The sequence below is a fragment of the Rhinolophus sinicus genome, chromosome 13 (assembly GCF_057876585.1).
Source record: "Rhinolophus sinicus isolate RSI-liver-muscle chromosome 13, RSI-T2T, whole genome shotgun sequence".
In the NCBI taxonomy this organism is placed as follows: Eukaryota; Metazoa; Chordata; class Mammalia; order Chiroptera; family Rhinolophidae; genus Rhinolophus; species Rhinolophus sinicus.
In genome coordinates this window covers 18422637-18446785 of record NC_142513.1, presented here as the reverse complement: position 1 = coordinate 18446785, position 24149 = coordinate 18422637, and the positions used below count along the sequence as shown (strand labels likewise).

The window sequence follows — 24149 nt, the reverse complement described above, 5'->3', positions numbered from 1 at the left end:
TGAAAGGGGCCTGGAGCTGTTGAGAAACTGTAGGAATGATTCCTTTGAACCATGAAGTTCCAGGTACTGGGAGTTGGAAGTCGGGGTTGGGGTGGTGTCAGGAAGCTCGGCCTCCCCTGTCAAGGGCTGATTATCTTCTCTTGGGCTACTTTGTCCAAATTTGCGGACTTGACTTTTACTCTGTTTGATGTCAATGTCTTCACATGGTGCATTCTCCAGCCAGGCTCTAGCAAGGTGACCCGTTCTATCCCTTGCTTCATCATGGGGTGGGCAGAACTTTTGTTCCTATTACATGGAAGAGGAAACTGAGGCTCAGAGAGGCCAAGGGCTTAGGCCATGGTCACTGAACATTGAATTGTGGCATCCAATTCCCACTGAGTGGGCACCAACTTGGCTGAAATCACCTAGACTTGGCTGAAGTCTAGGTGAGGGTAGGTGAGGGGAGCAGGTATCCTGACTCTCTGAGTGATGGATGATGGATCTGGGTGATGGATCTCCACTGTGGTCTTGCAGGAAACCCTTAGCTTCCAGGATTGGCATATCAGGGTGCCAATCATGGCTTAAAGGGAGTGGAAATAGCAAGGTTTTTGGAGCCAGACGGATCTTGGTTTGAATCCTGGCCCTGCCACTTGTTTGCTGTGTATGATTGTGGGAAAATGATTGCTCTGAACCTTAGTTTCCCTGTTTATGAAATGGGGAGACAGTGCCAGTACGAGCTTTGACAAGGTAATGTGAGGAACAGATGAGCTAATGTGTGCCTGCTCTGGTGGAGGGCCTGTGCATAGTTAAGCGCTTAATTTTTTTTTTTAAAGATTTTTTATTGGGGAATATTGGGGTACAGTGTGTACTTCCAGGACTTTTTTCCAAGTCAAGTTGTTGTCCTGATTTCAGTCTTAGTTGTGGAGGGTGCTGTTCAGCTTCAAGTTGTTGTCCTTTCAGTCTTAGTTGTGGAGGGCACAGCTCAGCTCCAGGTCCAGTTGCTGTTGCTAGTTGCAGGGGGCGCAGCCCACCATCCCTTGCGGGAGTCGAACTGGCAACCTTGTGGTTGAGAGGATGCACTCCAACCAACTGAGCCATCTGGGAGCTCACTGGCAGCTCAGCTCAAGGTGCCATGTTCAATCTTAGTTGCAGGGGGCGGAGCCCAATATCCCTTGCGGTTCTCGAGGAGTTGAACTGGCAACCTTGTGGTTGAGAGCCCACTGGCCCATGTGGGAATCGAACCAGCAGCCTTCGAAGTTAGGAGCATGGAGCTCCAACCGCCTGAGCCATTGGGCCGGCCCATGTTCTTAATGTTTTTGAATGCCTGTGGTTATGAAGGTGATTCTCTGATGAAGTGGGAATGCTGGGCCTCTGCAGGTCAATTGATCCAGGAATCCCAAGGGCTGAGCCTGGACACCTGTGTCCTTGATGGGCTTGTCCTATGGGGCAGGGCTGGGCGAAGGTTAACTAGAGACGGACAAGTTCATTCGCTCGATTGATTGGAGGCTGCCAGCTCTGTCGAGCCTCCCAGAGCCCAGCTCTCACCTCAGCCCTTGTCTACTGGTGACTTGTCAAAGCCTCCCCATGCGCTCATCCCTGGCACTCAAAGCCCCCTCACTGAATGCATCCATCTCTCTGAAGGTGGCCACTGATTGAGTATTGGCTACTTTATATCTTTGTCCGCTTGTCCTGAGAGGCAGCGGAGGCTCAGAGAGAGGCCAATGGGCCCAGGGTCCACAGCCAGGGCTCCTGAGGTGCTGTTGCTTTGGGCCAGAGCTCTGCCCTAAGCCTTCCCCCTATCACCTCCACATTTCCCTTTCACTCAGATGACCCTTTAGCCTTTCTGAACCATGGGCTGTCTTCCTGCTTGCCCTCCATGCCTTTGCCCATGGCTTGCGTACTTTCCCTCTCAATACCCTTCTAGTGGCTAGGTGGCCTCTGCCTCCAGAAAGCTTTTATTGACCACCCTCTCTTCCCCAGCCTAAGTCCATACGTCCCTCTTCTGCACCCTGCTCCTTCTCTGGCCTCCTTCATGGCTCTGACATGCTCTGCCTTGGATGGCAAGTCATAGGATTCTTTTTGCTTCTGTGGGAGTGTTATAAAAATCGTCAATATGAAGGGCACCGCACTTTACAGTTTACAAAGCACTTTCCATAATCACCTCTGAGCATCCCCAAGCAGGGCTGGGAGGGAAAGAGAACGGTCATGATAATCTTCATTTGGCAGACGTGGAAACTGAGGCCTCAAGTCAGGTCATGCCAGGTGCTCTCTGTGCTTGGGCAGATGGCACTGAACCTTTCCTCCACCCCCCGTGAACCCCCAGTCTCCCCAGGCAGGAACCTCTCTCTGAGTCCCATGAAATCCTTGACTTATTGTTAAAAGGAGGCTTTGTAGGTTCAGAGAGGTAAAGTGATTTGTCTGAGGTCACACAGCCTGGAAGTCTGACAGAGCTGGGAAGGTTCCTTGTAAGGAATTAGAGAAGAAGCAGGTTATGTCCACCTTCCCAAGCCTTCTGAGTGCAGAATAAGATACAATCACGAGCCTGAAGGAATAGTGAGCCGTATAGACCAGCCCTGGATTCCTTTAACAGTCATTCATTCCTTCGGAGCATACTGAGCCCATGCTCAGTGCCAGGTGAACTGTCACCTCCCCCCATCCCCATCCTCACACTTCTGGATACATTTTACCAAAGAGGAAAGTGAGGCTCAGAGAAGCAAAGGAGCTTGTCCAAGTTTACCCAGTGCTTGGATTTGGACCCAGGGTCTCCTGTACGCTGCAGGCCTGCCCCACCTATCCAGACTGAACCCTTCTCTGCCTCCCTCCTGACCCCTGACCGCTTCTCCAGCCCCTTCCAGCTTTCCTTTCAGGGCAGGGTGAAGGCCAGGAGACTCCCCTGGGAAGCTACCCTGGCTCCCAACCCCAGGGCTTCTCCTTTACCTCCAACTGCTGTCTCCCACTAGCTGTGTGATAGAAAGGTGAGTCAGTTCACCATCTGTGCTTCAGTTTCCCCATCTGAATAGTGGGCCCAATGGCAATATCCACATCATGGCCTTGTTTCTGAGGACCAAGTGAGGTATTATGCATGACACTCTCAGCAATGCCAGCACATAGTAAGAGCTCGGTAAATGTTAGCTGTTATTTTATTATAATTTGTATCACTCTGAAGAGGAAAGGAATGACAACCCCATTCTCCATAAAGGAAAACTGAGATTCAGAGAAAGGAAATAGTGCCTACAAGGCCACAGTAGGATATCACAGCCAGAGTTTCCTGGGGCATGTGCTACTTTCCAGATGGAGAAACTGTTCCCTTCCAGGACTCAGTTTTCTCATCTGTGTAGTGGGTCTATGCATATTGTGAGGAGACAGTTCCATCACATTGTACCAGTGTGGCTGGCTCCTCAGTCAGCAGCCACTCTAGGGTGGGGATCGGGGAAGAGGTGGGAGTTCCTGTTCTACCTGTGGGACCGTACCCTGTGTACTTTGTCCCTGAGTTATGCCAAGTCCCCAAGGCTGGGCCTGATTAGGAGGCTGAACCAGGCCCCACCAGGCCTTTTGGTGCTTTGTGGCTGCTGGGACCCAGGGCTCACCACATTACCGGGTCCACCTGCCACCTCTGCTGTGTGTCCTGGGCATGTGTCTTCTCTTTTTGAGCCTCAGTTTCCTTGTCTATGAGATGGAGCAGGAGTCTTTTCCTCATAGGCCTGTTGGGAAGACTTGAGAAGCTCGTTCTGCCCAAATGCCCGCCCAGGCCAGGCTTATGGAATGTGTCAGTCAGTGGTTAAGGGTATAAGGATGGTAGGAATTTGGCTGTCAGAAGGGAAACAGCATTCCAGGCAGAGGACCCACGTGAGCAAAGGCTCAGAGGTGGGACAGTGTAAGGAGCACCCTGTAGCCAGGTGGGGGTAAGTGGGAGAGGACCTTCTACCTTCCAGGAGGGAATTTGGCTGGGCATCAGCACCGATTGCCATGATGTTGACTTCCCTGCCCACCCTCCAAGCTTTAGATTGCCTTTCCATTCTTGGAAGCGGCCACCTGCCCACCCCACCCCCACCCCTTCCAGGTGTTCCCGAAGGCCCTGGAACCAGATGAGCCACAGTTCTATTTGGGGACAATTCTGCTGTTCCCGTTTCTCTGCTGTGCCCTAGTTTTAGAAACAACGTGGGTTTAGTTACCAGCTGGCCATTTGCAGAAATGCCCCCCAACTCCGCCCATCCCTTAGGTCTATGGGCAAAACAAGATTCAGTGCTGCCATGGTCCGTTGCTCCTGGCTTCTGCCCCTGCATTCTCTGGGCAAGGAGTTGGCCGCTGGACTCTCGATTACCTAATGGTGGTATCTGGGCCTTGTGCTGGATGCTGGGGGCCCCACAGATGCACCCTGGGGGCAGCCTGCACCCTGGGGAAGCCAGACACAGACCCTGATCATTGCCCTGCCCTGGGGCAAACGCCACATAAACTGTGGCAGCTCATTACAGTGCCAGAAAGGCTGCCCAGAGGAGGTGAAATCTGGCCCGAGGCTTAAAGGGCGAGCAAGAGCTCAGGAGGAAAAAGGAAAGGTGAGGACTTGCCAGGGAGAGGGGAGACCATAGGCAAAGATCTGGAGGTAGGAAATAGTCTGGTGTGTGCAGGCATAGCCTGGGGAGCTGGGGAGCGGCAGGTCATATACAGGTAGTTAGTTGGTAGTTAGAAGGTGACAAGGTTGATCAGGCCTCAAGTCCTTGCCAGGGCACTTAGCCTTTGGCCTGAGGCTGCTGGGAGCAGGCCAGGCCTCCTGCTGAAGGTGTGAAGGGAGGACAAAGAGAAGGATCAGAGGCCTTACGTGCTCAATTATTATTGCCAAGTGTAGGCAACCCACAGAGGCTGGGTTTCCATACAGGGATCAAACCCCCCTCTTGGGGCAGAAGGTAGGGGCTGCTCTGGGACTTTGGAGGAAGCGGGTCTGGGAAGACTTCCTGGAGGAGGTGGTACATGGGACATACCCAGAAGGATGGGATGGTTCTCTGAGGAGGGAAGTAGACCTTGAGCAAGGGCCTGGAAGTGCGGCCTGAGCAGCTGCTCTTGTTGGATCTTAAGAGGAACAGCAGACTTTTGACCTGAGAGGTGGCTGGTGCCATGCAGTGGAGGGCCTCAGGTGCCTGCTCAGGGAGGCTACATGCTGTCTTCAGGCAGTGAGGAGAGACCACCAGGCAGGACTGATTTTATCTGGCACCGTGGGTAGTGCCTGGCTCAGATAGGTGCCCCATTGGCAGTGTGGCTTTGGTGAGGTGGCGGTGCTGGTCGTACTGAGAGCAGGTGGGCCTGGAAAGGTGGGTGCTGGCCAGTCATATGGCAGGTCTGAGATTGACAGGGATATGTGGGGGGAAGGGGCTTCTTCCCCGTGGTCTGCCTGCCCACACGTTCTTTCCCTGTAGATGCCCGCCTGGCAGGAAGTGATGGGGCTTTGTTGGGGCCTGGCCGACAGATTCCGAAAGCGTCTGGGACTGGGGCTGGGCCATACCCTCCCTCGTTGGGTAACAAAGGTTCCCCCTGTCCGGGTGAAGGGCCAGGCCCGCTCATGCCTCCAGAAAGGCCCCTTCACCCCCTTGAACGCAGAGAGTCCATACTCCAGACAGGATAAGTTGAGAGCTGTAGCTGAAAACTTTGGTGCTGGATGGGCCTGGTTTTGAATCCCATCTTTGTTCTTTGCTAGATGGGAAATCTTGGCTGAGTATCTTTGCCCTTCTGTGCCTTAATGTTCCCATCTGCAGAAACGGGGGTCACCCCAGAGCCTCCCTCCTAGGGCTCCTAGGAAGGATGAGGGAGGTTTTAGCGGCCTGTGCCCAGCACTGTGCCAGCCTCTGGGATCTGGCCCCGGAGCTGTTGGCCCAGCTGACCGGGGGTGCTGGGACCTGCTGGGTGGCTGAGGGCGGCTTCCGGTCTGCCCCACGCTCTCAGCACTGAGGACAAAGCCCCTTTGTGGTGGGACAGATGGAGCCTGGGAGCCCCCCCTCTTTGGGGACCAGAGGGCTGCCTGCCCCTCCTCCTCACCCAGTTCCCCCAGGGGAAGGAGCTTCCTCAGACTGAGAGGATGGGAAATGAAAGTCGGGTTGTGCAGGAGGAGTACCCAGCCTGGCCGCAGCTGCTTGGGCCAGAGCCTGACTGGTGAACTTAGAAGGCCAGTCCCTTCTCTGGGTCACCTTCTCAGGGCGCCAGGTATCCCTGGCAAGTCTCAAGCCTACTTTGTGTGCCACGTTCATTTATCCGTCTGACCTACCATCTATCCATCTATCCATCCATCCATCCATCCATCCATCCATCCATCCATCCATCCGTCTGTCTATCCATCTGTCCATCCATTCATTCATTCATTTATTAATTACCAAGCCCCCACTCCATGATAGGCCCTGTGCTCTTGGCCAGTGTCCATTCTGACTGCATGGTACCCAAGCATCCCAGCTGTTAACTCTTTTGAATATTACACCCACTGCAGAGCTTTCAGCTGTGAGTGAGACAAAAGTGGCCCCTGTTCTCATCAGACATGGACTCATACAGTGAATTATGCCATCGGAGGAAGGAGAAGTTGAAGGTCCTCACTTGGGCTGGGGGACATCAGGGAGGCCTTTGGTGAGGAGGTAGCTTTTTAAATGAGACTCAAAGAGAGAGCAGACTTGGCTAGGTGTATTGCCATTAAACAAGGGGTCAGGAAAGGCCTTTCTGAGCAAGCATCATTTTGGTAAAGCACCTGAAGAAAGTGAAGGAGTAAGGCATATAGATGTCTAGGGGAAGTATGCCCTGGGTGGTGGGAACAGCAAGTGTAAAGGTCCTGAGGCAGGGGTACTGGGTTCTCAGGGAAAGTGGAAGTGGCTAGTGTGGAAGCAGAACAAATGGAAAGGGTGGGGCTTGGAGAGCCACAGTAGGGCCTTGTAGGCCCCTGTGAGGACTGTCCCTAGTCTTGGAGTACAGGGACCATGAGGGTGTTAAGCAGGAGTGACAGATTCAGACTGACATTTCAGAAGGGCTCTCTGCCCCCAGTTGACCAGCCTGGAGGAGGAGGCTGGTCCTGGCTAAGGTGGGAGTGAAGGAAGTAGATTCAGGATGTGTTTGGAGGTGGGACTGACAGGGCTTGAACTGGGTTACATGGGAGACAGGAGGAATTATCCTTCCTCTTTTGTGCTGCTGGTGATGAGGGGCTAAGGCCTTACCACAGACTTCGGGTCCATGCTCGCCCCTCCCCCTCAATCCATCTGGAAGCACGTAGCTTCTCCACCTTGTCCTGAGGGCTGGACTGAGTCCTCCAGTCCCTGTGGCTTTAAACAATGGTATACCTTAGGCAGAACTGGCAGGATCTTACCCATTTCACAGATGAGAAAACTGAGTCTCAAGTGGTACACCCAGTGTGGTACACAGTGGGGAAGCATTGGGGCTTTGCCTCTTAGGACTTGGGGAGAGTCTATGGATTTGGGAAACATGGACTCTGCCCCCCCAAGTCTAGCTGATGTTTCAGGGTGTATCTGAGATTTCTTTCCTGCCCTGAACTGTCTTGGGGAGATGGAGTCTGCCCAATGTGACCTCAGCGGTGGGGTTGGGCACCTGGACTCTAACGGGGCATGGGACCTGGGCCTCAGTTTCCTCTGCTGGGAAATGGGCACAGTAACAGTCCCCACCTCACAGCGCCGTCGGGAGGACCAGATGAAATAGTGCATGTAAAGCACCGAGTCTCAAGCCAGGAATACAGTGAGCATTCAGTAATCAGCAGGTATTTTTATTATTGTTTTTTTCCGTGGGGAGTGAGGAGATGTGTGCAAGTCTGACTTTGGCCTTGCTGTCCATTCCCAGAGCTAAGTGGTAGGGCTGGAGTCGTCAAGTGGCCTTTTCTAGATAACTCAGCGCCTTGAGGTTGAAGGTCCCTGGAACCTATGCCCAACACCACTTTCCACATGCGGACACTGAGTCCAAAAGGGCATAGAATTGCCTCAAGGCTGTGCGGCAAAAGGCTTTTATACCAGGTCTCCTGTTGCCTTGTCCTGCTCTAGTACCACCCACTTCCGGGCCTTGCCCTTCCCTCTAGGGCTTCCAGGCTGTGGCCAGGTCCTAGCGGGAAAGGACCCTGCCCTCTACAATGCAAGTCAGAGCTTGAGGGCTGGAAAGGGGTCCCCTTCCTGCCCAGGAAGAAACCCAGGAGCCGCAGGGGCTGGAACAGTCCCATTTCTGCAGCGCCGGGGTTGGTAGCAGCTCCACAGTCCACTCGCTTAGCCTTTGCCCTCCCCGGACTGCGGGTCCTGTCCCTGGCTGCACCCCTCCATCCCTCTGCGGGTGCCAGCCTGAGCCTGAAGTGCCCTGCCCCACCCCAGCAGCACTAGTAGAGCCGGTTTGAGGACTGACAGCCCATAGCGTGTTTGCGGCATGAGCACGGGACCAGACACGTCTGGCTGCCCTGGCCCACAGAGGGCCCCTGGCTCACTCATCACTCCTTCCTTGCTCACTCAGCAAACATCCCTGCTAGCTGGTCCGTGTCTAAGCCCCTTCTGGGTGGGGCTTGGAGTTGTCTCAGACTTGCCCACTGCCCTGTGCCTGTCAGGGTGCTCAGAGGCTCTGCCACCGCTGCATGCCAGGCAGTGGCAGGAGAACGCAGTGGTCAGGGGATAGGCTGTGGAGCTGGACAGACCCAGGGCTGAGGCCTGTACCCGTTCATCTTCTGGGGCCCTGGGTAGGACCCATTCCTCCCTCCCTCCATCCCTCCATCTCTTGCTCCCTCCTTTCCACAAGTATTTATTGAGGACTACTGTGTCCCAGACAGTGTTCTAGAGGCTGAAGATACAGCAAAGAACCAACCAGACAAAAGTCCTTGCTCTCACAGAACTGCTATTCTGGGAGAGGGTGGGGGAGACAAAAACATAACAAATAAGGAGAATATGCACGTGATCTGTAAGAGGCAGACAACTGCTGTGGATCAAATGTAAAGTGGAGAAGGGGTTGCAATGCTGGCTGGGGCATGGGGAATGGATTGTAATTAGATAGGGTGCCTGGGGAAGAAACACATTTCTCAGTAGCTCACATCCGAGGAGGGGAGGGAAGAGTCTTGTCACTCCCTGCAGGGAGGGAATGCAGGTAGAGGGAACAGCCAGTGCTAAGAGCTTAAGGTAGGGGGTGCTGGAGTGTAGGAGGAACAGCAAGGAGGCTAGGGGGACAGAATGAGTGATGGGGAGAATGGAGAGAGGAAAGGGCAGAAAGATTGAGGGGCCAACCAGGGAGGGCCTCTGGACCATTCTAATGTTGGCTTTTAACTCTGAGTGAGATGGGGGCCACCGGAGGGTTCTGAGTGCATCTGGCTGCTGTGCGAACAGGTTGTGGGGGTGAGCGTGGAGGCAGGGGGTTTACTGCCTTCATCTAGTGAGGGGAGGGGGCGATAATGGTTTGCCCAGGCTGGGGCCGTCGGTGGGAGGGGGAGGGGGCCAAACCTTTGCATTATATCATTTAATCTTCCTTCTAATACTCTATTATGGAGGCATATTAGTACAATGAACCCCCACGAATCCATCACTGAGCCCCAAGCACTGAGTCCCTGTCCTGCCCCCTCCACACTTGTTCCATCCCACCCCCCCATCCTGTGTCATTTTAAAGCAAATCCCGCATGTCATACTTCATCTGTGAATCTTCAGTATGAATCTCTAAAAGATAAGGACTCATGGTAAGAAAGTAGCCACAAAACCATAACCCATCTAAACGAAATGAGCAATAATTCCTTAACGTCAATAAAAATCCCCTCCTTCTCCAGACATATGGTGAAGCTGATGCCTCTGGGCCTCCTTCATTGCTATCAAGCAACCCCTCCTCCCAGACTGTTGTGAGAGAATCCAGATAAGGTGCTGAGCACAGGGCCTGGCACACACTAGGTGCTCAACAAATAACAGCTGCTACTATTATGGATTGATGACAAACACATAATGGCACATTTGCTAGGGTCTGGGCTCGGTTCTCAGCGTTTCACAAACATGAACGCATTTAATTCTCACAACAATCATTGGAGGTAGGTTATTATTTTCATCCCTCTTTTATAGGTGAGGAAATGGAAACAGAAAGGTAGAGTAACTTTCCCAAGGTCGCACAGCTAGGAAAAGTCAGGGCTGGGTTTTAAACCCAGGCAGTCCAGCTCTTAATCCCCATGTGTGGGAGGCTATATGAGCTCACAAAAAGAGGGGTATGTCTCAGCAGGGGGGCAGGCAAGATCAGCTATTGCTTGTGGTCAGGCTCAAAGGGTGCACTGGAGTTCGTGGGGTGGGGCGCAGGGGTAGGGGAAGCTGGTGGTGAAGCTTCAGGGGAGAGACAGCATGTGCAAAGGTCTGGAGGCTCAGGGAGGATGGAGGGGTAGGGCGGAGAGAGCATACAGCAGGTCCCCCTCCACCCTTGGCCTTGATCCTCTGAGCAGCAGGAGGGAGCTTTCAGGGTTTTGGCCGGCTTGTTGGTCACTGTCCCCAATCTCAGGATAAGATGCCCTCTCCCTCACAGATCTGCCGGAGGCCCCACTACATGGATGATTAAAGGGAGGGCTGGACCTTCCCAAGGTCGCACATCCAGGGTAGGCCACCTGTGAGCTGAGTGTGGAGGGAGGGGGTTGAGCTGAGGCTGACTGTGGAGAGGCCTGGTCACCAGGTGCTCCTGCCCACCAGTGTCCCCAAAGGGAGTTGTACCGTGTGCACGTAGGTGGGGAGGAGGGGGCACTGTGTGTTCTCAGAGCAGAGAAGCAGCCAGAACTGCTGGCAGGAAATAGTGGGCACCGTGGGCAGGGGCCGGCTGGTGACTATCCCCGCAAGGCCCATCAGCCATCAGCCAGTGGGGGTGGAGCAGCCAGGGGGCCCTGGGAGCGATGCTCTTGGAGAGGCTAGGAGAGAGCAAAACTTGTCACCTCAGTGTTCCCTGTGGTCATCCCCTGGTACTGGGGGGTCTGCTAAGGAGTCCTTGGCAGGCCAGGACCTCTGTCCAGGTACAGCTGCTGAGGCCCGAGAGGAGGCATGATTTAGCTAAGGTCACACGTGATTCTGATGGAGGCCTTCCACTCAGCCATGTCGTGGCCAGCCCTCCTCAGGCCAGGCGAGGTTGTACCTGCCCAGGTCCCTGAGACCTGCCTGGTCTGGGGGTCATTTAGGGCCAGCATCTCCTCTTCCAGCGACATCTCAGCCCGGCACTCTTGGGACTGGTGCTTCAAGATTCTTATCTTTAGTCCCAGGGCCCACACCCTCATTCGAGGGTTGGCCTCCGCCTTGCTGTGTGACCTGCGGCTGGGCACCCGTCTCAGACCTTCTCACACCTGTGCCAAAGATGAGCAGTGACCCAGTTAGTCTGGGACCCGCTCAGTCTAGACCTCTCACTTGAGAAATTCCTGCACATCTGACCTTCCCGCCTCGGGGCCTTTGCATGCACTGTGCCCACCTCCCGGGCTGCCCTTCCTGGGTCTTCTTGCAGGTGCAGTGCAGAGGGGATGGGCTTTGCTTTCACTGGAATCTGGGTTGACATCCTGGTCTCCGCTTCTGGGCTGGGGCAGCTTTCTGGAACTCCCATGTCTTCATGTGTAAAATGAGTTGGCTACAGCTTGCTCCAGGGATATGGAGCATTGAAGAGGTGGCATGAACCCCAGGTGGGAGGATGTGAGGGGGAAAAGTGTAGGTTTCCACACCCTCATCAGCATGCTCCATTCCACCCAGCAGCCTGCACTGGAGCAGCTGACGATGCTGAGTTCTGGGGAGGGGACTGAGTTGGCCCTGGACCCTATCATGAAGAGCACCGCTGAAGGCTTCTTCCTTGGGCCCTTCTCAGTGGCCCTGGGTGGCAGCCCCCCCTTTAAGGAGAAGCTCAGAGTGGGAGGGACTTATCACTTAGCTGCAAAGAGGTGGGATTTTAATCACATCATTTAACCTGTCTGTGCTTCAGTTTCCCCATCTGTAAAATGGGATAATAAGAATGGCACACAGTAGGCGCTAAATAATTAGCTATTACTACTGTCATTACTCATATTCTTCCACTCTGAGGCAAGAGTCCTTTCTATAGTCAAAAGTCACCTGTAGAAAAATACCACTGTTGAACAGGCAATTCTTTTGAGAGTCTGAAGGAAAAAGAGGGAATCAGGTGAAGGTCCCTGCCTATGGGGAGCTTCCATTCCAGTGTGGGAGGCCACAGGGGAGGCAGGAAAGGGACATAGCCCCCATCTGTGAAATGGGCGCATTGGGCCAGTGCCGTCTCCCGTGCTGCTCCAACTCCAGCTTCCTCCTCTGTGGACAGGGCCAGGCTGGTGGTACCTGCCCCACAGGGCTGTGGTGAGGAGGGAAGTGGGGTACCCAGCGTTGGAGGTTCAGAGGGTTTATGTGGTTACTTCATGAGTGGTCCTTCTTGGGCTGTGTGGCCTTGGGCCAGCCTCTCTCCCTGTTCTGGCCTCCATTTCTTCCCCTTCTGGAAAACAGACTAGCCAAGGGACCCTGCATAGTTCCTGGTGTAAGGACTCCCAGCAAGAGCCCTGCTGGGACCAGTGGCCTTGGGGAGAGGACCTGATAGTGGCCTGGGGCTAGGAGAGCTAAGATCCCCAGCTGGCCCTCTGCTGTCTTGGATTTTGGCATTGGCACCTAACTTGGCTTCTCTGAGCCTCTCTCTGTCCCCTCCTTTGAAAGATGGGGCTGATCGTCCCCATGTAGCAGGGTCCTCGTGAGAACAGGGAAATAATAATATTAGCAGCAACAGTAAGGGCCTCTTTATCAAGCATGGCCTGTGTGCCCAGGGCTTGGCATGGATTAGCTCATTGGCTTTTTCAACTGCCTGGGGATAACTATGGATATCTCCATGGTACTGAAGGAGGCTTTGGTCGACTTGTCCAGAGTCTTCCATGGGCCTCCGCAGGGTCCCCCCTAAACACAATGCTATATCCCACTTGGTTTGGGCAGGTGCCTGGTGGGGCCTTTCTGCTCTCCTCTCTTCAGAGACAGGATGGGTGGCTGCCAGTGGGCTATGCCCTCCCTACTTCCTCCTCCCTCCTTCATCCCCACACATTCCTACCACAATCTCTACCACCCACTCTTCCCGGTTGGGCCACTGTTATCAGGAGACATTCCTGGACTGGCTGAGAACAGCTTCCACCTTGGGCCCTTCTGAGAGGGGGTGTGATTGCTGATATAGGCCCTGCCAGTGGCTCTCTTGGGGGATGGGCCCTGGGGTACAAGGCTGAGGAACCCAGACAATCCGAGTCTACGTGTGGATGCTGTCTCTTATGAGCTGTGTGACCTTAGGCAAGCAACTTGACCTCTCTGTGTTTCCGATTCCTCATCTGCAAAATGGGGTTGACCATATAGGATTGCAGTGGGCTCACGCATGTAGTGTACTTTTTAGCGTGGTGTCTGGCACACAGGATTCCATACCCATCAACTAGCCATTATCATCTGAGAATCAGTTGTCCATCCTCTTTGTGGGGTCCACAGTTTAGGTAGCTTCTGTGTCCACCTTCTGCTGAATGCCCATCAGGAGGGCCGCTGTGGGCTTTCTCTTCTCCAGGCCTGTGTGATGAGAAGAGAGCAGAGCTGTTTGCAGAAGTTGAGAACCTGTTGTGTGACCTTCGGCAGCTTCTCTCCCTCTCTGAGCTCTTTCCCTGGTCTGCTCTGTGGGCACTCGGGCCGGGTGAGGCTCGGCCCCTCAGGGTCCCCGTCACTGCACTGCTGGTAATTTCTCCCTTGGCTGGTCCAGCCACTTTGGCTTTTGTCTGGCTTTCCCATTGCAATGCCTGGCACATAGTAGGTGCTCAGCTAAGCTTTGTTGCAGAGTTAAACAATGCATGGTGATTGAGTGAATCCCCAGGGCATTCCTACTTCTGGGCCTTCTCTCCTTGTGGAACTCCTTCTTGTTGAAGCCCTTTTCACATGCTGCCTCTCCCAGGAAGCCTTTCCCAGTTTCCCCCAGTTGGAGGGGATTGCTGGTGCTCTGAACACTTGGTCCGAGGCTCTTGGGTGGCCCCTGTTGCAGTCTACCTTGGTGTGCATAGTAATATATTAATACCCAGCGAGGACCATGCACTTGCTAGGAGTCAGGCATAGTGGAGAGTCCTGTACATGCATTGTCTTATTTGATCCTCCACAACAACTTTACAAAGTAGATATTATTATTATCCTTCCCTTTACAGAACTCAGGCTCAGAGAAGTGAAGTGACTTGCCCAGCTATGAGAGAGTGAGCCAGGATTTGAAACCAGGTAAGCCTGTATTTTTTCTTTAAAAGGAAAGAGAAAGCATTAACATACACATGGTAAAAAATTATTCGAACAGTATAAAGAAAGCAGGGAAACGGAAGCCTCTCTTGCACCCAGGTCTCCTTGCCAGAGGCAACTCCTGGGAGGTGTTTCTGGTGTGTCCTTCTAGGGAGATCCAGGTATATATAAGCATGTGTGTTGGAAAAATTAAAAAATAAAATGGTAGCACATGGTATACCCTGTTCTCCACCTGACTGTTTTCCCTTGACGACGTACCTTGGAGATCATTTTGTGCTGTTTCTTTCTTTTTCTTCAGGGTTGCATAGTATTCACTGTGTGGATGGAGACCATGCTTTATTTATATTTAATCAGCGAAGAATACTCTGCCTGTTCCCAGTCTTTGCTTACTACAGACAATTCCACGATGTATACTCAATCCTATGTGCAGTGTTCTTGTGTGAGGATACTCGTGGAATTAATCCCAAATTGCAGGGTCGTAGAGTGTGTGCTATTGTAATTGTGACAGATATTGCCAGATTGTCTTTCAGGGTGGGTTGCGCTAATGTACCCTCACACCACACCCTCTGGTTTTCCTCCTTACTCTCTCCAACACAGGTTATATAGAATTTTGGGATCTTTGCTAATCTAATAGATGAATAGTGGCCTTTGGTGTAGTTGTTTTTTTTTTTTAATAGCACAGCTTTATTGAGATATAACATACAAGGTGTGATCAAAGATATGGTGAATGTTTAAATAAAAAAATTTATTACAGTAAAAGACACATTGCCATTAATCCCCCTCAAAATACTCCCCCCTCGCTTCACACACACTTATCCCATCGTTCTTGCCACTTTCTGAAGCAGTTCTGGAAGTCCTCTTTCATGAGTGTCTTTACTTCACCCTCCATCACGACAACGCTCCGTGTCACACATCACTTCTGGTACATGGAAATTTCTGTCAAATAAAAACATCCGGTGTGTCCTCATTCACCTTGTTCACTGAATCTGGCAATGTGTGACTTCTGGCTCTTCCCCAAAGTCAAAATGACCATGAAAGGTAAACATTTTGAATCAATTCAGGACATTGAGGCAGCCATGACAGCGCAACTAAAGACACTCACGAAAGAGGACTTCCAGAACTGCTTCAGAAAGTGGCAAGAACGATGGGATAAGTGTGTTTGAAGCGAGGGGGAGTATACTGCGGGGGATTAATGGCAATGTGTCTTTTACTGTAATAGATTTTTAAAATTTAAACATTCGTCTTTTGATCACACCTCGTATATATCATACAATTCACCCATTTAAAGTGTACAGTTGAACAATTTTTACTATATTCACAGAGTTTTGCAAATCATCACCACAATCAATTTTAGAACATGTATTACCATCCCCCACCCCACAAAAAAACGACAAAACAAAACTGTGTACGCATTAGTCACTCTCCACTTCCCTTCAAACCTTCTTTCCCCAACTCCAGGCAACAAGTAATCTACTTTCTGTTTCTATAGATTTGCCTGTTCTGGACATTTCATACCGATGGAATCATACAATGTATGGTCTTGTTCCTGGCTTCTTTCATTTGGCATAATGTTTTCAAGGTTCATCATCTCTGTTTCTTGCTAAATAGTATTCTATTATATGGCTATATCACATTTTATTTACCCATTCATCGATTGATGGACATACGGTTGTTTCCACTTTTTGGCTAGTTTGAATAATGCTGCTATGAACGTTCATGTAGAAGTTTTTATGTGGATATATGTTTTCTTTTCTCTTGGGTATATACCTAGGAGTGGAACTTCTGGACCATATGGTAACTCTGTGTTTCAATTTTTAAGGAAATGCCAAACTGTTTTCCAAAACAGCTATACGATTTTACATTCCTACCGGCAATGTATGGCGTTTTCAGTTTTTCTACATCCTTGCCAACAACTTGTTGTCATCCATCTTAATTGTAGTCATCCTAGTGGGTGTGAATCTCATTGTGGTTTTGATTGGCATTCCCCTAATGACTAATGCAGTTATTGGCCATTGGTATATCTTCTCTGGAGAAATGTCTATTCACATCCTTTGCCCATTTTTAAATTGGGTCGTTTGTCCTTTTGTTGCTGAGTTGTAAGAATTCCTTATATACTCTGGATACAAGCCATTTGTCAGATATATGTGATATATCTGGATACAAGCCATTTATCAAACATTTTCTCCCATTCTCTTGATGATGTCCTTTGGAACACAGAAGTTTTAAATGTTGATGAAGTCCACTTTATTTTTTCTTTCATTGCTTGTGTTCTAGGTGTCATATCTAAACCATTGTGATCCAAGGTCATGAAATTTATACTTAGATGTTCTTATAAGAATTTTTTTTTTTAATTTTATTGGGGAATATTGGGAGACAGTGTGTTTCTCCAGGGCCCAAGTCGTTGTCCTTCAATCTAGTTGTGGAGGGCACAGCTCAGCTCCAAGTCCAGTTGCCGTTTTCAATCTTTAGTTGCAGGGGGTGCAGCCCACCATCCCATGTGGGAATTGAACTGGCAACCCTGTTGTTCAGAGCTCATGCTCTAACCAGCTGAGCCACCAAAGAATTTTTAAAGTTTTACCTTGTTTGTGATCCATTTTGAGTTAATTTTTGTGTAGGATGTGAGAAAGATGTCCAGCTTCCTTGTTTTGCTTGTGTATATCCAGTTGTTCCTGTACCATTTGTTGAAAAGACTTTTCTTTCTCTATTGAATGGTTTTGGCACCCTTGTTGAAAATAAACTGACTATAAATGTAAGGGTTTATTTCTGGACTCTCAGTTCTGTCCCTTTGATTTATATGTCTCTCCTCGTACCAGTACCACACAGTCTTGATTACTGGAGCTTTGTAGCAAGTTTTGAAATTGAAACGTGTGAGCCCTCAAACTTTGTTTTTCTTATTCAAGATTGTTTGGGCTGTTCTGAGTCCCTTGACATTCCATATGAATTTTAGGATCAGTTTGTCAATTTTTGCAAAAAACCTAGCTGGGATTTTGATAAGGATTGTGTTGAATCTGTAGGTTAATTTGAGGAGTATTGCCATCTTAACAATGCTTAGTCTTCCAATCCATGAACATGGGATGTCTTTCCATTTGTTTAGATTAATTTCTTTCAACAATTTTTGTCATTTTTAGAGTTTAAGGTTTGCACTTTTTTGTTAACCTTAGTCTCAAGTATTACTTTGATGTTGTAAATTGTTGTCTTAATTTTATTTTTGGATTGTTCGTTGCTACTATATAGAAATACAATTTATTTTTATATATTGCTCTTGTAACTTGCAACCTTGCTGAACTTGTTTATTAGTTCTAATAAATTTTTTAGTGGACTCTCTATGAATTTCTATATGCAAGATCATATCATCTGCAAATAGAGATGGTGTTACTTTTTTCTTTCCATTCTAGGTGCCTTTTATTTCATCTCCCTTTATTGCCCTGGCTGGAACCTCCGGTACAGTGTTGAATAAAAGTGAGAGTGGCCATCCTTGTCTTGTTCCACATCTTCAGGGAAAGTATTCAGTCTTTCATCATTGAGTATGATGTTAGATAAGATGCCTGTTATCAGGTTGAAGAAATTCCCATCATTTCTAGTTTGTTGAGTGTTTTTGTTATGAAAGGGTGTTTCCTTCCATTTCACTGTTGTAGTTGGGTAGTAGTTGTCAAATACTTTTTTTTTTGCAACTATTGAGATTATTAATGTGTTTTTTGGCCTTTATTCTATTGGTATGATACATTACGTTAATTAATTTTCAAAAGTTAAACCAATCTTGTTTTCTTGGGGCCAATGTCACTTGGTCATGATGTATAGTTCTTTTTATATGTTGCTGGATCCAGTTGGCTAGTATTTCACTGGAGATTTTTACATCATATATTCCTAAGAGATAGCTGTCTATAGTTTTCTTATGATGTCTTTGTTTGGTTTGGTTATTAGGGTAATATTAGCTTTATGGAACGAGTTGAAAAGTGTTCCCTAGTCAAGAATTGGTATTAATTCTTCTTTAAATGTTTAGTAGAACTCTCCAGTGAAGGCATCGGGCCTGGATTTTTCTTTGTGAGAACTTTTAAAATTACTAATTCAATCTTTTGTTTAACTTTATTCAGATTTTCTATTTCTTAGTTTCGGTAGTTTGTGTTTTTCTAGGAATTTATTTATTTCATCCAGGTTATCTAATTTGCTGGCATGCATTGTTCATAGCATTCTCTTATTGTCTTTATTTCTGTAAGGTTGGTAGTACTATCCTGTCTTTCATTTCTGATTTTAGTTGTTTGAATCTTCTCTCTTTTTCTCTTGGTCAGTCTTGCTAACGATGTGTCAATTTTGTTGATCTTTTCAAAAAACTAACTTTTGGTTTTGTTGATTTTATTGTTTTTTATTTTCTGCTTCATTGATTTGTGCTTTAATCTTTATTTCCTTCCCTTTTCTTGCTTTAGGGTTGGTTTGCTCTTCGTTTGCCAATATCTTAAGATGGAAGGCTAGGTTATTGATTTGAGATCTTTCTTCTTTTTTAGTATAGGCATTTACAGCTATAAATTTCCCTTTAAGTTCTCCTTTACTGCATCCCATACATTTTGATATGTTGTGTCTTCATTTTCATTCATCTCAAAGTATTTTCTACTCTTTTTGGTGATTTCTTCTTTGACTCATTGGTTATTGAGGAGTATATTAATTTTCACATATTTGTAATTTCCCAAATTTCTTTCTGTTATTGATTTCTTAATTCATGCCACTGTGGTCTGAAACATATTTTGATTTCACTCCTTTTAAATTTATTGATGCTTGTTTGGGGGTTAGCATGGTCTATCTTGGAGAAAGTTCCATGTGCACTTGAGAAGAGTGTGTAGCCTGCTGTAGTTGGGTAGTTTGTGTAGTTTCACTGTGCATTAATCTTATAAGTGTGGTTGAGCATCTTGTCAAAGAACTATTTGGTTTGCTGTAAACTGGTTATTTTTCTTATTTTGTGGGAGCTCATTCTATTAAGGGAAAAAAAACTTTTGTTCATCATATGAATTACAGATATTTTTCTTAGTTTGTTGTTTGTCTTTTGAATTTGATTATGATGTTTATTGAGCTATGCAGACATTTTAGATTTTTATGTGGATTGATTTATTATTTTAAGAATGATTCTTAGGTTTTGTGCCATGTTTAGAAATGCTTTTCTCATTCTGAGATTTGAAAATTTATTCTCCCCTTCCCCTTTTCGAACTTTATAGTTTTATTTTTGTGTGATTTAAATCTGATTGATCTGGAATTTATAGGCATAAGGATTGAGATCGAGATCCAACTTTGTTTCCTGATGGCAGATTATTGGTCCCAACACTTATCTTAAAAGTACTCTATCTTTTTTCTCAGTGGTATGAAATGCCACTTGCATTATATGTTAAATTCCCGTATGTTTGGAGATAATTTTTGGACCCTCTGTTTTGTTCCATTGATTTGTCTGTTATTGTGCTGATATCACACAGTTTTAACTACTGTGATTTTACAGTAATTTTTACTATCTGGTTGGACTATTTCCCTTTCATTACTCTTCCTTTTAGGATTTTCCTGACTACTTATATACATTTACTTATAAATTTTAAAAATCGAATTGCCTAGTTTTTTAAAAAAAATCCTATTGGGGTTTTTATTGGGATCCTTTCAATTTTTAGAATTATTTAGGAAGAATTGATATTTTTATAATACTAGGATTTCTTTAATTTTGTTTTCTGATTGTTGTTGGTATATATATACATTGTTGATTTTTGGATATTACCTTTTAATTTCCTTCCATTTTCCTTAATTTACTTTTGTTCAATTGTTTTGCAGCAGATTCTCTTAGATTTCCCAGATCTACATTGATAACATCTGTAGACAATGATACTCGTCTTTTCTTTTCTAATTCCATTTTATTCCTTCCATTTCTTTTTCTTAGCTCATTGCATTGGCAAGTGTCTTAGAGCAAGGTTAGCTAGTGGACATGCTTATCTCTTCTGACTCTTTCCCTGGGAAGTGGCCTTTGTAGGCTTGGGCTCCTAATCAAATCTGCCAGACAATCCCTCCAAGGCTGTGCACAGGACTTGGCACCTAGCATGAATTTTGAAAGCCTTCACCTAATTGTAAGAGTTATTAGAAAAGAGAGCAAGGGTCTGAAAAAAGCCATCCACGTAATGAAGATAATAGCTAATATTTATTGAGTACTTCCTATGTACCAGGCACTTTATAAGTATTACCTCATGTTTTCCCTACAACATGCGCAATTACCTAGGAACAATTATACTGATTCCCATTTTTTGATAAGGGGTAAACTGAGGTCCCCTTGAGGCTACATGGCTAGGAAGTGGCAAGCTGGCATTTGAACCTGGCATTCTGGCTCCAGGCCTGTATTTTTGACTCCTCCATGATGCCTCTTCTTCCCTGGAGAGTCCAGAGATACAGATTGTGGTGTCAGAGGTTAGTGGAGTGGTGGAGGTGCCTGGGACAGTGGGAGCTGTCAGCACAATGGGTGGGTCATCAGAGGTGTGTCCTGATGCCACTCTCCTGAACCTCAAGCATCCCAGCTCTGCTGTACTCACTTGCTGTGTGGCCTCAGGCAAAGCTCTGACTTCTCTGAACCTTAGTCCCGTCTATAAAGTGGGTACAGTTATAGTCCCTATTTCATTGTGCTGTGAGGGCAATTGAATATCAACTGCGTGTAAAGTTCTCAGCTCTGTGCTTGGCATTCAAGGCCCTGCCATGTAACTCCTGCTTTTCTTGCATTGCTCCTCTTATTGCCTGTGATGATAATAACAACAGCAAATAATATTGTGTGCTGTTTATTGAGTACTTATTCTGTGCCTGGCACATGACTCTCACTTAATCCTCATATGTTAGGTTTATTATTATCCCCATTTTAAAGATAACTGAGAGGTGAAGAGACTTGCCCAAGAAGATTTAGCTAATGAGTAGTAGAGCCAGGATTTGAACCAGGATGTCTAGAGTCCTCACTCTCGACTCCTAAGCTCCTGGCCTCCCCTCTACCCTAAGAAGAGGTGGAGGTGACGTTCTTCAGAGTCGAGAAGGAAAGAGTGGATATGTCATGACCGAACAACAGTCTTTTCGGGACTCTTCTGCATGTTGTAAACGTCTGTGTACCTGGAGGAGGGGCACAGCCTATGTAAAGGCCAGGAGGTGAGAGCAAGTGTGGAGCCCTCTGTAGGGAAGCCATGGGACAGAGCATCGACACCAATTCTGCAGGGCTGAGTGGACCCAGATGAGGGGCTTAGGCCTCATTCAGAAGGAAATCATGGGAAGCTCTTGAATGTTTTTTTTAAAGTTTCATTGAAAAACATCATGACAAAATAACTTCTAAATGTCTAAAGATGCAGCATGTAAATTAAAAAAGGGATTTTTCTCTCCCTATTACACACTTTTTGGGTGAAACATTGTGAGGAGGAATTTGGAATCCTTCTAGAACTTTCTCTCAACCTGTATAGCACATGTGTGTACACTGGTGCACATACACATATACATGTGAGTTTTCTTTACAGAAATAATTGTAGTTCATATGTACGATGTGCCAGGAACCATACTAATCCCATTGCTTGCATTGTTTCATTTAATCCTCCCACTGACTCTTTGGTAGGCAGCATTATTGCCCCCATTTTCCAGATGAGGAAACTGAGGTCTCGAGAAGCCTAGAGGACATTCTATGCTGCCATGTTCCTCTTTTCACTTATCAGTGTTTCATGAGCATCTCAGGCCACATGGAGCTCTTGTTCTGTTTGATTAGCTGTACGGCTGTCCACTTGATGAATGGACCATCATTTGTTTGTCCTGTCCCCGTGTGATGAACACTTCGATCATTTCCGGTTTTCCATGGACAGTGTTGAGCAGAGGAACCCCCTGTTGTCTGTGTGGTTTACAGAGATGCCTCTGCTGGGAGGAGGGTACACTGGAGGGACCATCCCTGCTGCACCCAGGCCAGGATGACAGGGGCCTGGCCTGAGGGAATGGAGATAGGGTGAGGGGAGGATGCACTGGAAGAAGATTGGGGAGGGGGGAAGATGGGAGAACCAGCCCTGAGACTGTAACATGGGATGGGGGACAGTCTTAGGGGGAGGTGCCAGGGCAGGTTGGGACCCACTGAGCATGAAGCGCTGGGGGCACCGAGGGGGACCACTGTGGAGGAAGTGCCGTCGGGCTGCATCCTGGCACCTCTCACGGGTAGCAATAGTGTAGGCCCTCTGTCCGGAGCCTGTGGTCAGGAGCGGCTCCTCAGAGGAAAGGGGCCACCTTCCTCTGGGAACCTCAGGCACCCCCAGTATGGAGCCCCCACCACTTCCCCATAGACCTCCAGGATCTATCTCTGCCTCGGAGTGTGCAAGTGGCGGAAGAGATGTGGCAGGTTGGCCATTGTCAAATGGGCAACTCATGGTGACTTGGCGTGTGGGCCGAGACAGGGTCCTGCCTCTAGGAAGGAGACGGAGGCCTGGGAGGGCAGTCTGTCCCAGTGTCACAACCTGGTGGCAGCCCTGCAGGGACTAGACCCCACCCTAAATGTACTCTTTGTTGAAGCCTGAAACTTCAGGCTTTCTCTAGGAATGCAGCTGGGTGGCCTTATCTTCTCAGGCCCCATCCACAAAGGGCATCGCAGTTCCCTGAGAGAGAGACGCTCTGAGGGCAGGAGGTGGGCCCATGAGTTCCTCCGCTGGGCCCCATGAGCAGCCCCTAATTCCTGCCTGCCTGATGTGGTTCCTTGTCCCCACTTCTTTTCATTCTCAGCCTTGCTGTGTGACCTCAGGCACATTCCTCAAGCTCTCTGTGCCTCAGTTTCCTCATGAATAAAATAGAGACACTATTAGTATCTACCTCCTAGCTCATCATGGGGGTTTGATGAGTCAGTAAATAGAGCAGGGCCCAGTACAAAGTCTAGGGCTCTGGAGTGTTTGACATCACAGAATGACACTTGGTCTCTACAACACAACGTGGTAGGAACAAAACAGGGTGCAAATCAAATGTCTATGCTCATTTAGTCTTTTGTCTATTCTGTAAATATTTCCAGAGCACCCTGTAGGTGCCCGGCCTGACCTGGTCACTGGGCTATGGAGATGGATTCGAGCCAGTCCTGCCCTCAGGGAGCTTACAGTCCAGGGCACTAGACAGATCCAAGGTTATTCCTACATTTCTGTGATGCCAGAAGGAAACACAGCACCGTGACCTGGTGCTTGTCTTCTAGAGGCAGGATTGACAATGTACCTCATGGTCCTAAGTGTGTTCCACGCACTTTCCTCACTGATTCTCCCAGCAACCCTGTGATGTGGTATTGTGGTTATCCCCAATTGACAGAGGAGGAAACTGAGGCACAGAGTCCCACACCAGGGTGGTAGGGCTGGGATTCAAGCACAGGTAGTCTGCTGCAGGACTCTGTCTCTTAACCTCATCTTGCCTGCCTCACCACAAACACGTATTACTTGTATAATTAGAATCAACCACAAGGACCAAAAAACACCCCCAAACTCTACAAACCAGCAGACATTGCAATCAGCGGCCCTGGGCCACCTTTGCCTGGTCTTGAAGGCTCTCTTACACTTTTTCTGAGTGCCCCAGTGGGCAGTGGTCTTCTTTGTTAGTGTAAAAGCTTAGGGGTCAAGAGCTGTCTTTTTTTCCCTTTCCCCTTCCCAAGAGGACACATGCCTCCTCTTGGTGCTGGGAGGGCCTTCAAGGTTCAGCCCTGGCTCTCCCTCTTACTCCATGGCACACCAGCTATGTACCCTTTCTCTTGTCCTTGGTTACCTCCAGTGACAGAGAGCTCACTTTTTTTTTTTTTTTTTAACACTGCTCCTTTATTTGGTTCAGTGAATGTTTTCCTGATTGTGGTGGGTAGGTTCCACATTTTTTATCCTTGTCTGGGGTATTGTGCTCTTCTACCAGGACCCGGGGTAGGGCCAGAGGTTTTTGGGGTCTGTTGGTTTAGTGCTCTCCCAGCTGAGCTACTTTGGTTCTCCTCCTGCG

At 48.4% G+C, this 24149-nt stretch overlaps 1 protein-coding gene across 4 annotated transcripts in view; it reads left to right on the top strand.

The window, feature by feature from the left end:
- SRC (SRC proto-oncogene, non-receptor tyrosine kinase) overlaps nt 1–24149 on the top strand; it is a 52509-nt gene that overhangs the window by 5519 nt on the left and 22841 nt on the right. For all 4 annotated transcript variants that reach the window (XM_074317270.2, XM_074317269.2, XM_074317267.2 and 1 more), the window contains exon 2: nt 14108–14174. The gene's annotated coding sequence lies outside the window, so the exon portion shown is untranslated. The remainder of the gene's footprint in view (nt 1–14107; nt 14175–24149) is intronic.